Here is a 15,206-nt window from a genome sequence, read left to right on the forward strand (position 1 = left end):
TGCGTTCTCTTCAACTTTTCTAGTACATGAGTACATTTCAGTTATTTGGGTGCAGTCATGGGCGTAATCTCCCTCCTCAATTGCTTCTGCTAGGAATCTTGCAGGGTTAACCGTGCTACATCTAACAATTGCTAGTTCAGCTCTAGACAAAATAATCTCATAACCTGATGCCCTCTGCGTTGTTAGTGTGGACTTAGGTTTATTTAATATTGCAAATAGTGCATGTTCCACAAACAGTGTAGTTGGACACCCCATGGTTATTGCTGATGCTTTTTCCACTGCAAAAGCAGCTGCAGCGAGACCTTGTTCGCAAGGGAAGTGACCTAACATCACAGGGTCTAAGTGACTGCTGTAAAATGCTACTGGTTTTTAGCCCATGCTCGTTTTTTGGGCCAACACTGCTTTCATCACTGCTGAGTCGCAATGTGAAAATATAAAAAATCGTCGTTCATAGTCTGGGGATGCCAGTACTGGAGCAGTTGATATCGCGTCTTTTAATTCGTTAAAGGCCTCCCTCATTTCCATAGTCCACCCCAACTTTTTCTCCCCTTTATTTGCTTCCCTCAAACCCTCAAGCAGGGGTCCTATGTATGAACTGTAATCAAATACCCATGCTCTACAGTAGCTGCACAGCCCCAGAAATTGCTGCAGTTCTCTCACAGTCTGTGGCGTTGGAGTGCTTGAAATAGCCTGTGCTCTTTGTGGTGCAATCTTTCTTCCATGTTGGGATATCAGTTGGCCAATGTAAAGTACCTGCTCCTGACAGTATTGTATCTTTTCCATGTCTACCTTGTACCCCTTTTCAGCCAATATCGTCAACATTTTTAAGGAGTCCTCTCTGCATTTACTTTCGTTTGTACTGCAAATTATTATGTCATCCACATACTGTAACACTGTGCTTTCCACCTCAACATTACCCAAATCCATCTGTATTACTCTATTGAAAATTGATGGTGATTCACAATACCCCTGTGGCAATCTGGTATGTTTCCACTTTGTATTTCGGTAAGTGAAGCTTGTCAAATCTTGTGAGTCTGGGTGTAATGGTATTGAGAAAAAAGCATTTTTAAGGTCAATCACGGTAAATCGTGATGCTTCTGCTGGAATGCCACACAATATTGTGGCCGGGTTTGCTGTTACTGGATATTCTGCTTCTACTATGTTGTTCAAGGGCCTGAGGTCCTGTATGAAGCGCCAAGACCCCCCTTTAGCCTTGCGCACTGGGTACACAGCTGTGTTACATGGTGATTCTGTGGGGACCAATATTCCATTGTTTATAAGGGCCGTTATGGTTTCATATATGCCCTCATCTGCCTCTTTTGACAGTGGGTACTGTTTCACTCTTGGTAGTATGGCGCCTTTTTTCAGTTTTATCCTTACACCCCCTATGCTTTTTATGGATCCCACGTCATAAGGGCTAATAGTCCATAATGATTTGGGCACCCTTGCCATATCCTCCTTAAAGAAGGGAACTGGGGTGCATGCGGGTGCCTCAAGTGCCATTGCAATTTTCTGTGCTACTTGTTTGTGAGCCACTTTTAGCCATATGTCTACACTCATCATGAACACCATTTCACCTTCCTCCTTTTCTTCTGAAAACAGCTCCTCGTCTGATACCTGGGTCAACCTGCAACCTTCTGTTAGTGCTATCACTGCCCTCCATGCTCTCCCTTCTTTATCTTGGGCGTGCACAGCAATATAATCAGCTGTTGCAATAATGCTCTCAATGTCCATTACTAACACCTTTCCTTCTGGTTCATTAACAGGTGTTTCTGGTCGGAACAGATAGGATGCTGGCCTCCTCCATATTCTCCCTTCTATCCCTGGCATCCATGCAAATGCCATGTCTGTACCATACTGGAATAGTTCGCCATCTACTGGTTCTGCCCTAATTGCAGTCTGTCCACAGTATGCTTGCATAATCTGTCGTGCTGCGAGCATGTTAATCCCTGGAGTAGAGCATATTATGCCATCCTCTGTAAAGGAGATAGTCATATTCAACCTGTTCATTATGTCCCTCCCCAGTATATTTACTGGTGAGGCACTATAATATAAAAGCGGAACTGAAAGATCATAATCTCCAATAGATAAGGGAACGTTATCAGTAAAGGGAACCAACCCTTTAGCCCCAGAAAATCCTTGGGTGTTCATGGCTTCGCCTGACATCTTAAATTTACCTTCCCTTATGCAAGACCGGGTTGCCCCGGTGTCAACAAGGAATGATAATTTTTTGTCACCTATCGTTACCTCTATGCGTGGCTCCTCCGCACTATTAGGTGTTACTGACAGGATGGGACACACCAAGGCCGCCTGTGGGCTGTCCTATTGGGGGTACAATGATTGGCCATTCCCTGTGTAAGGGTTGTGTCCCAAGACCGTCACCCTACCCAATTGCGTTTGTTGTGTTTGGGGTTGTTGTGTTAGCGCTACTTGTTGTTGTTGCAGTGGCTGTTGTTGTGTGATTTGTTGTTGTGGGTCACTTCCTTGTTGTAAAGTCTGCTGTTGTTGTATGCCCTGCTGTTCTTGTGATATCCTAGGTTGTGCCTGTTCATTCCATGCTGGTGTTCCAGGCCTGACCCTACACGTACGTGACATGTGTCCTAATAATCCACAACTCCAACACACGGGTGGTTCCCTGCTTTGCCATGGGAAGCTCCCTGTGTTGTCCTGGTATACTGGTTGCCCTGTGGGGTAGGAATTTCTAAGTCCTCCCACCTGCTGTTGGGTATTGTATCCGTATCCTCTCCCTCTCATAAATCCTCCTCTCCCCCTGTTATAACTATAATACCCAGCTCCTTGCATTGGGTACCCTCCTCCCATGTTTGGTGCGTGTGATTGCAGTTGCGGCACTTGTTGTGTTATAGACTGTGGAGGTGCTACTTGAGCCGGATCTTGTGCAGCCACTACTTGTGTGGGGCTTTGGGCCATTGGTGTGGGCGTAGTTATTAGTGCCCCTTCCATTGTATATTTAGTAAGTTTTTTCTGTACTAGTTTAGCCTCTTCTGTTTTCCTGTCCTCTTCTTTTTGTTTCATTTTTCCTTGCCATGTCCTGCAGTGATGTACTATAGTCAGTTGTATTTCTGGCCATGGTTTTGCTTCCATTCCCACTACTTTCTTTAGTTGTTTCTGAACTCCTTCTGGGAGCCCTTGTACTAGTATATGATAAAATATTGCTGGTGTTTTGTCCCATTGTTCTCTAGTTTCCATGCGCCACTTCTCTTGGATATCCTGGATATAATCAACAGGATCCTCATTCTCACGCATCTTACGGGAAGTAATTGCTCCTATGTCTGATGTGTCTGGGTACTGTACTCTCAGGGCCTGCCATAGCGCATGTCTGCAATTTGCAAATGGTGCCCCATCATGCGATGTGTTTGTTATTGTTACCCCATGGAATCCCGCTCTCTTCCAAATGTCATCCGCTCTATCCCCTAATATTGATATTAACAGTCCCTTCACATCTCCTACTGCTAGTTTCTGTCCTGCGGTGTGTTTTTCCATTTCATATATCCACTTACCCGCACCTCCACTTAGTGATGGGAGTCTGCATTTAATATTTTCTTTGTCTGTATGCTTCCAAGGGACGTACTGTGGTCTAACCCCTCCTCTCTCCAACAGTGGCATTAAGTTGTGTCTTGTGTCACCCTTTACGTTCCATAATATCGAGTCCTCACACCCCTCTTCCCCTTCTGTTTCCCTTACCTCTTCAATTTCGTCCTTATTACCCCTGTTCCTAACTCCTTCTCCATCCTTTTCCCTCCTTTCGTCATTTCCTGTATTTAATGTGGGCATGTTTATTTGTCTGCCTTGCCTGCGACTAGGGAGGTCCCTAAGCCGACATGCATAAGGTGTAAGTTCGTCCATGAAGGGCGCGAGCTTTATTCTGTGCAGTGAGCGTGCGGTGGTTGAACATGTAGGGTGTGATGTGGGAGGGCGTGATGGGGATGTGGGTGGTGTGGTTTCATGGGTTTGTGTTTCCCCTATTCCTTTCACTCCCTCCTTACTTCTCTCCAGCTCCTCCCATCTTCTACTCATCCATGGCGAATCTATGTTTGTTCTAGTGAGGTATAGTTTATCTAAGCTTTCCCTTTCACTCTTTCTTCCATCCTTCTCCACTCCTTCTTCCTCCTCACTGCAAAAGTCATTCATAAATGGCACCCCCCACTCTGCCTTTTTTCCTTTTATTGTTACTGTTTCTAAGTCTATTAGGTCTCTTTCTCCCCTTCCGTTGTTACCAACTGTTCCCCCTAGTGCTGATGTTGTTGCTACCTCTCTACTTTTATATACATCTCCCCATCTTTCACTCTCCCTACTCCTCCCGTCTCTTCCCCCTTCACTTCTCTCCTCCATTTCCCTACTATTTTCCTCCCTTTTCCTTTTCAATTCCTCCATTACTTCGTTGCTCATCTGTTCCAATATTCTTTCATCCTCTTTCTTCCTTTCCCATTTCACCCTTTCTCTTTCTACTATACTCTCTATTACTTTCCCCTCTTCATATTTCTTAGCTGTCCCTGATAGTACCCTCCTCCTCCATATTTCCATTTCCTTTTCCTTTTCTTCTTCTTCCTTCTTCTTCTCTCTCAGCACTACTCTTGATACCGTATCTGCTGCTGCTTTTACCCTTTCAGCTTCTCTCCTTTGCTCCTCATTTCGTTCCCTTAATTTTTCCAATTCGTTCTTACCTTCTTTCCTTTTCCTCACTCTCTCTCTTTCCTCCCTCTCAAGTTGTTTGATCAATTCATTCTGCTCGTCCCTTAGTTTTGCTAATCTTTCCTCCAAAATCTCTTCCTTCTGCCGTAGTAGCTCCTCTCCCCTCATTTCACTCTTTCTGGCACTATCCTCGTTTGTTCTCTTTACCGCCTCCCTCTCTTCTCCAGTTAGTGAGCCTCGTAATTTCAATAATATCTGTGCAGCTACCCACTCATCGTTTCCTATCTCTACAGTCTGCTCTTCTCCAATCCTCCCTTCCCCCATTGTCATCTTCCTATGAGCCACATATGGTGGAGGGCTGTATGCCGGGTTCGAGTATCCTTCAGCCGCCCTTAATTGTCCTTCTATTTCTTCTAATTCTCTTAAAGGGTACAACCCTCCCCCCTCTGTTTTCACTCCCGGTGTTATGGCTATCTTGTTACTAAGTTCCCCTTTAATGCCGTCTGAATTATCAATCTTATCTCCTCCCTCTCCTTCGTTCCCCATATTCTTTGTGCTTTCACACGCCTTTTTCCCATCCTCTCCTTCTTTCTTAATCTCCTTTTCTTCCGGTGTTTCCCCCACAGTGAACATTCCATTTGGTCCTGGTCGGGACCCCTGGAACATCCTCCATAAGTTAAACACCTCCACATGGTTTGCCAACTTCTTCCCCTTGTATGTATTGTGCAGATGGTTTAGCAGTGAATGTTGGGCATATGGGTCGAAACTACCATTAGGCGGCCATGGTGTCAACATTTTGTTATCTGTCCCCTGTGTCCACTCTATGCTGTACTTAATTAATTTCTCCCTATGGGGTGGCAGTGTGGTACATATGTGTTGTAGTGGGGTAGTGAGGGTGTTCCCCCACCCTCCTGACCCTGTCCCGTATGACATAGTGGTGCTCCCCTTGTTACCCTTATCTTCACTGGCAGTTTGCAATATACAACCTTATATTGTTTACCTTGCCCTGCAAGTGTGGGGACTTACGACAATCCTTTGGTACAATATGCAGTAAAAATTATTAAAAAACATAAAAAACAAAAAATATATCTGTGTACTATTTTATATTTTATATTCCTTCCCCTACGGCCCCCTGCGGCCGAAGCGCACGCAGCCCCCTGCGGCTGCGTACCCCTTATTACGCTCTTATACAGTCGTCCTGTTTCCCCGTTCTCCTCCCCCTTTTACACTTGCCGTGGCCGGCGTTCTCCGTGCGCAGCCACGCCCCTCTCCCCTTCTCCTTTTCCGATCCACTAGTCTATCCGTTATCTCCGTGTCCGCTCCCTTATCATCTTTCTCTTCCTCACCACTCTCAACCCAAAGTTCCTTGTGCACGCGATATCCTATTAAAACCCTATTGGTGACGTCACCGATCTCTTCGAGCTACTGGTACATTCTTCATATGTTCTTTAAGTTCAAAATACACTTGCAATCTATCCCCGCTAACCCTACAGCTGTCTTCCTGTCACTCCTGGAACAAGGTAATCAAATCAATAATATAATCGGACTGCGTACGCTGCGTCGCCTCGCGTGTGATACGCCTCTCAACAGGAGGGCTTAACCAGCCAATTATCTTCCGTTTTCGGCAACTAGGCAACTAGCTACCGCCTACAGGGAAACGTTATCTACCTATCGAGTTTCTTGCTCGAACAATAGGGATCCTCGTCTACTCATTGATCAATAAATGCCAAATCGTAGGAAACCACACACCACCACCCTTACACGTAGTCGCGACTTAGGCCAATCAGTGTCTTACGAGCGGCCGCACATGATGTTTTCGTGCTCCGCCCCCCTCTTTCGCGTGACGTAGCCGACTGCTCTGGCACTCGTTTCGCTACCATTCATTCCATTGGCAACACTAAGTTGTTAGACCTTCGCCGTGCATCTGTACAACACCTCCCTCCTCCCTTATTTACTTCTTTCCCCCTCCCTCACAATTTCGCATTTTTCATTGTGCGTGTCATGCTCACCAAGTTCTCTCGATGCAGGGTCGCTCGACTGCGTGCACCCCTCCGAGCGGCTCGCCACCTCCCTTCGTCTGGACCACGTCTGGACACTCGCCAACCGCGGGCGGGATACTTCTCAACCGGCTCCCGAGGGCCAATATCCGGATTGCGCTGTCCGGTCTTCTTGCAGCTCCGCGATTGTCCTGTAGTCCTCAGAAGGGGGCAACGGCAGAGGGGGCCGCGCCTCCGGGCCTCCTCGTAACGGGAGTGCTTGGAAAAAGTAAAAAAAATAAAAAGTCGATCTTAAACAGATCTCAGCAGTGCCTCCAACTTGTCGGGGGGAAATTCTGCCGGGGTCGGCCGGGCCGTCCGCAGACCTCCAGGCAGGGAGGCCCCAACTCCTCCCGTGTATATCTCAGATGAGACAGAGTATGAGGCACACACAAGGAGCAAGGTGACTTCTGCTGTTTATTAGACAAACGGCAGGGATGGGTCAAGGAGCGTACGCTTTCGACCTGACACACACACAATCGTGGGGCTCGCAGGCCCTTTTTACTGTATTATGACGCGCTACTTGCGTCACTTCAGAAAGTTAACGAAAAACCTATCGCCACTCTTAATTGGATGCTCGAGTGGTAGGGTTAGTATAGCACACATATAGAGAACGATGTTAGTGGATAAAGGGTAGTCAGGTGATATATCTGGGTTGTCCCTACAATTAGATACATGAGAATTGTTACATGAAGACTCCTGAGGATTGGTTAAAGCTATTTGCGTCAGTGATAAGAGCCCCATGTTCTGATTGGTGCACCCGTGAGCTCCCCAGCCTGGGACCACCACTGTTCCCAGCTCTCGGTGTACCTTTAATTTGCAACAATGTTTCACTATGGGTACATGCAGACAATGTGAGGATTTATTCATAGCTGGAAGGCTGACCGCTCCCACTGTCGCGAATGTCCATTGAGCCTTTCAATTGTATCTGCCTGTGTCTCGTGGCGAGGGATCCAGATGCCTCTTTTCTCCTGGGCTTGGCATCTCGTCAGGTTCGGCTTGGTCACGTGAGGTGGGACCGTGTTTGAGGCAGAATTCTGCACAATTAATATTGCTTTTCCACTGTGTGTCTGGTTTAATTTGTAGGTGTGACTTTAACGTTGGTGCGCGGAGTGCGAGGTTGCAACATCGTGCCTTTGATGATTTGTTCTTTGAATGTGGGTTTGCAACATTGCGACCTTGGCTGGTTGCTTCGCCGGGCTCATTCTTGCAGGATCAGCAACCTGACTTTTGCTTTGTTAATGTCCACGGGAGCTCTTGTTTGAGGCCTACTTGGGCCTGGTGCATAAGTGATCCATTTCGTGCATGGGTGCTTTAGGTTATAGTGGCATATAGTTCCATGACCAGTATCGTGTCTTCATTGTACTTCTCATGGTGGTAACTGGTTGCAAGGGAAGCGTGAGCAAGCTTTGTAGATAAGTTCATGACGCGTCTTGTGTTTCTGCATTCTGAAAGCCTATGTGAAAATAATAAAGATGCACGTCCGTGAATATGCCTGTCGCCTACGTCATAGCACTGAGTATATTCTTCGTGTAGATCGGTGTGGGAATGTCCAGTGTGTATATTTGTACAGCTGTGCTTCCCGTTGTCTAGGTCGTCATGGCATCTCTAATGACGAGTAGCTTTTAGTCTAGTTGGTCCGTGCCGCAGGTGTCGGCATGGCCAGTGCGGGCTGCTGGGCAGGCAGATGGACACATCCGTATGTTCCTGTACCAGGGTATTTGGTCGTCTGGTAAATGAACAAACTCTTCTCGTGGCGGGTGTCTGGGTCGTGACCCTTTAGGCCAAGCGCGAGAGGTGAAGGACGGGAGCCTGGTCTTCCATTCTCCCACTTCACTACTTGCCATGATCTTTATAGATCCCTCTGTTTGACTGGGTGAATTCTAATTTCTGGGGTAGAGTAAGCAATTTTTGGATCTAGATGCTGTGCGCAACAGGAATGTTATATACTGCACTGTACTGCTACTGAAAAGTTACCAATTTTACAGGATGTTCAGGTGAGCTTTGTTTCAGAAAACAACTTGCTAGAGGCCCTAGGACAGATTACTGGGACAAAGGAAGAGGGTTTGGGGATTTACACATCTCCTATGAAAGGTACAGTCACGCCCGAGACAACTCTGAGTGCCTCCTCAAATTCTAAGAAATGCGAACTGGGGTCCTACGCCTTTTATTGCCAGTGGATCTTTGTGTTTCAGACAAATGTGCACGCCTCCCAGAGCCCCATGCAATGCACTTAGGGAAATGGGGGAAGGTGCTGTGCAACCCTCTCGCTGACAATGTCTCTCTTGTCTATAATGTATCTATGAGAGAGAGAGAAATAGGCAATGCGAGAGTGAAAAAGTAAAATGGAAATGTGTCTACTGAGACCAGTATAAGGGGAAATCCTCACAATCCAGGACCGACAGGTGATTGGGAGGGCGCTTACAGTTTTCTGACACCAGACCGGTACCTGAACTCACAAACCCAAACTACAAACTGATGGGCATTGCCACTAGACTGCCGACCCCCTTTCGGGGCCCCAGCATATATCCTTTAGTCACACCTAGAGTTCCCAGGACAGTGCAGCATTCAGCGATTACACGAAAATATTGACAGCGCTAGGAGGCCATGCAAATGGCAGAGGTATGCTTTACAAAGCCCACGTAGCGTGCACAAAACAGCACATCAGTCAGGCCCACTTGAAGAGATGGTAAAGAGGAAATACTTCTGCTGCATCCAGTAAAACATAGAGATTGGCCTGCTTTAAAGGTTGACCATGTCCTTCATGGGTGTCTGTCAATATGATACTTCCCTGCTGCAAAGCTTACATTCGAAACGCCAGAACAACTAGGCCCAGAGCACAAAGATGTAGTCAGGTTGAAATAACGAGATACTGAAGAGCAATTTTGTATTTCAGAGTGGGAAAAGGAAGTATGACCCCGACGTGATTTGAACACACAAGCTTCTGATCTTTAGTCAGACGCGCTACCATTGCGCCACAAGGTCCTTGTGGCAATCCACCTGGTGTGTCTGATGACAGAATAAAGGTAGGAGACGTACATGCACCTGCAGAGCCTCATTGCTTCTTTAGGTAGACTGGCTAGGATAGCTTCCTTCTGTGCATCAGTACACGCTGCAGCCAAACCCTTCCCATGAAGTCTTGATGTTTATGAATTGAATGGCAAGTTTTGAAAAACTAAAGCAAGCGAGAAGAATTGCTTGCAGTTTATTGGATTTTTTGGACGTCAGCAGACGAGACCTGCGAGAGGTAAACAGAAGTCCATAGTTGGTCATGCTGAATTTTTGAGCCAAAATGCACCGTCCCTGGGTGGGCTTGAACCACCAACCTTTCGGTTAACAGCTGAACGCGCTAACCGATTGCGCCACAGAGACTCATGCAGTTCTTACAGAGGGGCCTGATTGGTGTGCTGTTTGCTTATGCTCCCCAGGCAACCTGAAAATATTTCTAAAATAGCTCTATTTCCCACAGCAAATCAGGGTATCAAGCACTTCCCTACCTCCCGTAATCCACAAACACAGGGGATTTAGTAGAGGACAGAGCCCATCAACAGTGCACCAAATGCCCTCTGTGTAGGCATAACTTGCTATGAGGAGAAAGCCACAGTTGCGCACTTGTGTTAAAAGGGGACAGTAGGCTGAACCCAGAGAACACGGGAGAAATGACTCAGGTTTACTGAGTGGAACACTCTGTGTCTTTGTGCCAAAAACAGCAGCGTCTTTTCGGTTAACAGCCGAACGCGCTAACCAATTGCGCCACAGAGACACACTGGCAGGTGTGTTCTGCCTTTGGCCTGATTGCATTGCTATTTTTTTCTGATTGGCAGAAAACCTGAACTTTTTTCTGAAAAAGGCATGCCTCTCTTAGCACTGCAGTGCATTAGACTGCTCCCTTGCTTCCCTGAATCCCCAAATACACAACCACCCTGGGCACAATAGAAGACACATTCCAGCAGATTTAGCAAGATTGCACCAAGGATTCTATATGTAGGTACCTTGCTGAGAAGCAAGACCTGCAGTTGCATTCTTCTGTTAAAAGAGGGCAGCAGAGTGCACCAAGAGAACTTGGGGGAAGTAGCTTATGTTAACTACTTGCCATGCTCTTTATAGATCCCTCTGTTTGACTGGGTGAATTCTAATTTCTGGGGTAGAGTAAGCAATTTTTGGATCTAGATGCTGTGCGCAACAGGAATGCTATATACTGCACTGTACTGCTACTGAAAAGTTACCAATTTTACAGGATGTTCAGGTAAGCTTTGTTTCAGAAAACAACTTGCTAGAGGCACTAAGACAGATTACTGGGACAAAGGAAGAGGGTTTGGGGATTAGCACATCTCCTATGAAAGGTACAGTCACGCCCGAGACAACTCTGAGTGTCACCTCAAATTCTAAGAAATGCAAACTAGGGACCTACGCTTTTTATTGCCAGTGGATCTTTGTGTTTCAGACAAATGTGCACGCCTCCCAGAGCCCCATGCAAAGCACTTAGGGAAATGGGGGAAGGTGCTGTGAAGCCCTCTCGCTGACAATGTCTCTCTTGTCTATAATGTATCTATGAGAGAGAGAGAAATAGGCAATGCGAGAGTGAAAAAGTAAAATGAAAATGTGTCTACTGAGACCAGTATAAGGGGAAATCCTCACAATCCAGGACCGACAGTTGATTGGGAGGGCGCTTACAGGTTTCCGACACCAGACCGGTACCTGAACTCACAAACCCAAACTGCAAAGTGATGGGCATTGCCACTAGACTGCCGACCCCCTTTCGGGGCCCCAGCATATATCCTTTAGTCACACCTAGAGTTCCCAGGACAGTGCAGCATTCAGCGATTACACGAAAATATTGACAGCGCTAGGAGGCCATGCAAATGGCAGAGGTATGCTTTACAAAGCCCACGTAGCGTGCACAAAACAGCACATCAGTCAGGCCCACTTGAAGAGATGGTAAAGAGGAAATACTGCATCCAGTAAAACATAGAGATTGGTCTGCTTTAAAGGTTGACCATGTCCTTCATGGGTGTCTGTCAATATGATACTTCCCTGCTGCAATGCTTACATTCGAAACGCCAGAACAACTAGGCCCAGAGCACAAAGATGCAGTCAGGTTGAAATAACGAGATACTGAAGAGCAATTTTGTATTTCAGAGTGGGAAAAGCAAGAATGACCCCGACGTGATTTGAACACGCAACCTTCTGATCTGGAGTCAGACGCGCTACCATTGCGCCACGAGGTCCTTGTGGCAATCCTCCTGGTGTGTCTGATGACAGAATAAAGGTAGGAGACCTACATGCACCTGCAGAGCCTCATTGCTTCTGTAAGTAGACTGGCTAGGATAGTTTCCTTCTGTGCATCAGTACACGCTGCAGCCAAACCCTTCCCATGAAGTCTTGATGTTTATGAATTGAATGGCAAGTTTTGAAAAACTAAAGCAAGCGAGAAGAATTGCTTACAGTTTATTGGATTTTTTGGACGTCAGCAGACGAGACCTGCGAGAGGTAAACAGAAGTTCATAGTTGGTCATGCTGAATTTTTGAGCCAAAATGCATCGTCCCTGGGTGGGCTTGAACCACCAACCTTTCGGTTAACAGCCGAACGCGCTAACCGATTGCGCCACAGAGACTCATGCAGTGCTTACACTGGGGCCTGATTGGTGTGCTGTTTGCTTATGCTTCCCAGGCAACCTGAAAACATTTCTAAAATAGCTCTATTTCCCACAGCAAATCAGGGTATCAAGCACTTCCCTACCTCCCCTAATCCACAAACACAGGGGATTTAGTAGAGGACAGAGCCCATCAACAGTGCACCAAATGTCCTCTGTGTAGGCATAACTTGCTATGAGGAGAAAGCCACAGTTGCGCACTTGTGTTAAAAGGGGACAGTAGGCTGAACCCAGAGAACACGGGAGAAATGACTCAGGTTTACTGAGTGGAACACTCTGTGTCTTTGTGCCAAAAACAGCAGCGTCTTTTCGGTTAACAGCCAAACGCGCTAACCAATTGTGCCACAGAGACTCACTGGCATGTGTGTTCTGCCTTTGGCCTGATTGCATTGCTATTTTTTTCTGATTGGCAGAAAACCTGAACTTTTTTCTGAAAAAGGCATGCCTCTCTTAGCACTGCAGTGCATTAGACTGCTCCCTTGCTTCCCTGAGTCCCCAAATACACAACCACCTTGGGCACAATAGAAGACACATTCCAGCAGATTTAGCAAGAGTGCACCAAGGTTTCTATATGTAGGTACCTTGCTGAGAAGCAAGACCTGCAGTTGCATTCTTCTGTTAAAAGAGGGCAGCAGAGTGCACCAAGAGAACTTGGGGGAAGTAGCTTATGTTAACTACTTGCCATGCTCTTTATAGATCCCTCTGTTTGACCGGGTGAATTCTAATTTCTGGGGTAGAGTAAGCAATTTTTGGATCTAGATGCTGTGCGCAACAGGAATGCTATATACTGCACTGTACTGCTACTGAAAAGTTACCAATTTTACAGGATGTTCAGGTAAGCTTTGTTTCAGAAAACAACTTGCTAGAGGCACTAAGACAGATTACTGGGACAAAGGAAGAGGGTTTGGGGATTAGCACATCTCCTATGAAAGGTACAGTCACGCCGAGACAACTCTGAGTGTCACCTCAAATTCTAAGAAATGCAAACTAGGGACCTACGCTTTTTATTGCTAGGGGATCTTTGTGTTTCAGACAAATGTGCACGCCTCCCAGAGCCCCTTGCAATGCACTTAGGGAAATGGGGGAAGGTGCTGTGAAGCCCTCTCGCTGACAATGTCTCTCTTGTCTATAATGTATCTATGAGAGAGAGAAAAATAGGCAATGCGAGAGTGAAAAAGTAAAATGGAAATGTGTCTACTGAGACCAGTCTAAGGGGAAATCCTCACAATCCAGGACCGACAGTTGATTGGGAGGGCGCTTACAGGTTTCCGACACCAGACCGGTACCTGAACTCACAAACCCAAACTGCAAAGTGATGGGCATTGCCACTAGACTGCCGACCCCCTTTCGGGGCCCCAGCATATATCCTTTAGTCACACCTAGAGTTCCCAGGACAGTGCAGCATTCAGCGATTACACGAAAATATTGACAGCGCTAGGAGGCCATGCAAATGGCAGAGGTATGCTTTACAAAGCCCACGTAGCGTGCACAAAACAGCACATCAGTCAGGCCCACTTGAAGAGATGGTAAAGAGGAAATACTTCTGCTGCATCCAGTAAAACAGAGATTGGCCTGCTTTAAAGGTTGACCATGTCCTTCATGGGTGTCTGTCAATATGATACTTCCCTGCTGCAAAGCTTACATTCGAAACGGCAGAATAACTAGGCCCAGAGCACAAAGATGCAGTCAGGTTGAAATAACGAGATACTGAAGAGCAATTTTATATTTCAGAGTGGGACAAGCAAATATGACCCCGCATTGATTTGAACACACAACCTTCTGATCTGGAGTCAGACGCGCTACCATTGCGCCACGAGGTCCTTGTGGCAGTCCACCTGGTGTGTCTGATGACAGAATAAAGGTAGGAGACGTACATGCACCTGCAGAGCCTCATTGCTTCTTTAAGTAGACTGGCTAGGATAGCTTCCTTCTGTGCATCAGTACACGCTGCAGCCAAACCCTTCCCATGAAGTCTTGATGTTTATGAATTGAATGGCAAGTTTTGAAAAACTAAAGCAAGCGAGAAGAATTGCTTGCAGTTTATTGGATTTTTTGGACGTCAGAAGACGAGACCTTCGAGAGGTAAACAGAAGTTCATAGTTGGTCATGCTGAATTTTTGAGCCAAAATGCATCGTCCCTGGGTGGGCTTGAACCACCAACCTTTCGGTTAACAGCCGAACGCGCTAACCGATTGCGCCACAGAGGCTCATGCAGTGCTTACACTGGGGCCTGATTGGTGTGCTGTTTGCTTATGCTTCCCAGGCAACCTGAAAATATTTCTAAAATAGCTCTATTTCCCACAGCAAATCAGGGTATCAAGCACTTCCCTACCTCCACTAATCCACTAACACAGGGGATTTAGTAGAGGACAGAGCCCATCAACAGTGCACCAAATGTCCTCTGTGTAGGCATAACTTGCTATGAGGAGAAAGCCACAGTTGCGCACTTGTGTTAAAAGGGGCCAGTAGGCTGAACCCAGAGAACACGGGAGAAATGACTCAGGTTTACTGAGTGGAACACTCTGTGTCTTTGTGCCAAAAACAGCAGCGTCTTTTCGGTTAACAGCCGAACGCGCTAACCAATTGCGCCACAGAGACTCACTGGCATGTGTGTTCTGCCTTTGGCCTGATTGCATTGCTATTTTTTTCTGATTGGCAGAAAACCTGAACTTTTTTCTGAAAAAGGCATGCCTCTCTTAGCACTGCAGTGCATTAGACTGCTCCCTTGCTTCCCTGAGTCCCCAAATACACAACCACCTTGGGCACAATAGAAGACACATTCCAGCAGATTTAGCAAGAGTGCACCAAGGTTTCTATATGTAGGTACCTTGCTGAGAAGCAAGACCTGCAGTTGCATTCTTCTGTT

At 46.6% G+C, this 15,206-nt stretch overlaps 5 non-coding genes across 5 annotated transcripts; all 5 read right to left on the bottom strand.

Moving 5' to 3' along the window:
• Positions 1 to 9,599: 9,599 nt before the first annotated feature.
• TRNAF-AAA (transfer RNA phenylalanine (anticodon AAA)) lies at positions 9,600 to 9,671 on the bottom strand. The gene has a single exon. It is a non-coding gene; the product is annotated as a tRNA-Phe (tRNA).
• Positions 9,672 to 9,984: 313 nt separating this feature from the next.
• TRNAN-GUU (transfer RNA asparagine (anticodon GUU)) lies at positions 9,985 to 10,058 on the bottom strand. Its single transcript has one exon. It is a non-coding gene; the product is annotated as a tRNA-Asn (tRNA).
• A 1,784-nt stretch (positions 10,059 to 11,842) lies between these two features.
• Positions 11,843 to 11,914, bottom strand: TRNAW-CCA (transfer RNA tryptophan (anticodon CCA)). The gene has a single exon. It is a non-coding gene; the product is annotated as a tRNA-Trp (tRNA).
• A 313-nt stretch (positions 11,915 to 12,227) lies between these two features.
• Positions 12,228 to 12,301, bottom strand: TRNAN-GUU (transfer RNA asparagine (anticodon GUU)). The gene has a single exon. It is a non-coding gene; the product is annotated as a tRNA-Asn (tRNA).
• Positions 12,302 to 14,473: 2,172 nt separating this feature from the next.
• On the bottom strand, positions 14,474 to 14,547 carry TRNAN-GUU (transfer RNA asparagine (anticodon GUU)). The gene has a single exon. It is a non-coding gene; the product is annotated as a tRNA-Asn (tRNA).
• Between the last annotated feature and the right edge of the window lie 659 nt (positions 14,548 to 15,206).

Source organism: Ambystoma mexicanum, chromosome 11, assembly GCF_040938575.1.
Source record: "Ambystoma mexicanum isolate Mex_15411 chromosome 11, UKY_AmexF1_1, whole genome shotgun sequence".
Lineage (NCBI taxonomy): Eukaryota > Metazoa > Chordata > Amphibia > Caudata > Ambystomatidae > Ambystoma > Ambystoma mexicanum.